Raw genomic sequence first — 1,922 nt, 5'->3', positions numbered from 1 at the left:
GTAACTTTGGATGCTCGTTTCTTGTTTTGTTGAACCTATACTCTTGTGTTATAATCTGTTATTTATTTGTTATAAAGACTACGTTTGTTGTACCATGTTTTCATCGGAACCCATGTTGATGATGAGTCCGATCATGGGCTAATCATTATCGTGGGGTTCTGGCGAATTTATTTATGGATTTCTTTAGTTAAATTATTTTTATGCCTTAGTATGTGGTGATTGATTGATATACTAGTATTGGTTGTGCGTATTCGTCTTATGAGCGTCGCGAACTTATAAGATAGTGTGTTAATTCTTAATGAAGCGACAGTGAATTTAAGGATTTAGAACTTTCCATGCTAGCATAGGTTCATGTGTTAATGTTATGCATGATTTGTGGGTAATTTTACCCATCTTACTTGCCATGTGTAATCAAGATAGATAACTTGTGCTTAAACCATTATGTTGTCAAATTCTATAGACATATAGGGTCTCAATATAATTGGTGTATATTCAGCTTCTATCTCTTTTGTGGATGTCTAGTTGTATGGTACTCGTGCAATGAAAGTTGGCGTTTCTCAGTTTTGTGTTGTCTAATTAGTGTCATCACCATTGCATGCTAAGGTTGAAAATAATAAGGCTATTGAATAAAGTATTTAATGAAGTTAGAATCCCATAGTTGTCATATATAGTAATTCAGTCAATCTTATTCTCTTAGTTATAATAGTTAGCGTAATTCTTATTTATAAACAACCTCAATTTGTTATCGTCTTAGCATTGAATAATAACCATACATTGTCGCTTAAGTGTGTGAATTAATTAGTTAACCAATACAGTCTCTGTGGGAATGAACTAGAAAAGATTTTATACTACTTGCGAACTCGTATACTTGCATGTAATATTAGTGCGTGTTTAGCGACTAACAAGTTTTTGGCGCCGCTACCGGGGACTGCAGTGTTAATTTATAGTTTATGTGCTTTCCATCAGTGGTCGTTAAAGTTCATTGAGTCGGAAATTGTTACTTAATTGTTCCTTGTTTTATTCCAAGTACTCTAGCGAGGGTGTATGCATACGTGTTCGCGTACTCGTAAGAGAACACTGGATAAAGCCGAGGAAGAACTTGTGGTAGTTCGTAAGGAAGTTTTTGAGGAAGAAATAAAGGTAGAAGAAGAAGAGAAAGTTGAAGAACCAGCTTTAGTAGAGATGGGTGATCAAGCGGAAAATCTGAAGGCTTTGATGGACTATTCTCAGCTTAAGATTAATGACATTTAGTCAAGCATCATCAGACCAGCCATCGGGGCTAACACTTTTAAGATCAAGTCAAGCACGATTCAGATGATACAGAACTCAGTTCAGTTTGGGGGTTCTCCTACTGAAGACCCCAACATGCACATCAGGGATTTCATCGAGATCTGCGACACCTTCAAGTTTAATGATGTGACTGAAGATGCTATCAAGCTACGCCTCTTCCCATTCTCTCTAAGGGACAAAGCTAAGTGTTGGTTACACTCTCTACCAGCAGGGTCTATCACCACTTGGGAGGATCTTGCGCAAAAGTTTCTCACTAAATTCTTCCCTATGGGAAAGACTGCTGCAATCAGGAATGCTCTTACTCAGTTTGCTCAGCAAACTAGAGAATCTCTGTGTGAGGCTTGGGATCGATATAAGGAGATGCTAAGGAAGTGCCCACACCATAGCATGCCTGATTGGATGATTATCAACTATTTCTATAATGGATTGGGTGCTACTTCTAGACCCATGCTTGATACAGCATCAGGAGGAGCCTTGTGGGCTAAAAGCTACGATGAAGCTTATGAACTTATTGAACTGATGGCTGCTAATGAGTACCAGAATCCTTCCCAGAGGCTGACTTAGGGAAAAGTTGCAGGAATTTTGGAGTTGGATGCAGCAACTGCTATCGCTGCCCAACTTAAGGATTTGAT

The 1,922-nt window shown here is 38.3% G+C and overlaps 1 non-coding gene across 1 annotated transcript; it reads right to left on the bottom strand.

Moving 5' to 3' along the window:
- Positions 1-1,572: 1,572 nt before the first annotated feature.
- On the bottom strand, positions 1,573-1,679 carry LOC141663353 (small nucleolar RNA R71). Its single transcript, XR_012551430.1, has one exon. It is a non-coding gene; the product is annotated as a small nucleolar RNA R71 (small nucleolar RNA).
- Positions 1,680-1,922: the final 243 nt, after the last annotated feature.

Source organism: Apium graveolens, chromosome 5, assembly GCF_009905375.1.
Source record: "Apium graveolens cultivar Ventura chromosome 5, ASM990537v1, whole genome shotgun sequence".
NCBI classification, from domain to species: domain Eukaryota; kingdom Viridiplantae; phylum Streptophyta; class Magnoliopsida; order Apiales; family Apiaceae; genus Apium; species Apium graveolens.
The sequence above is the reverse complement of the archived record's forward strand: the minus strand, read 5'-3'. Positions and strand labels throughout refer to the sequence as shown.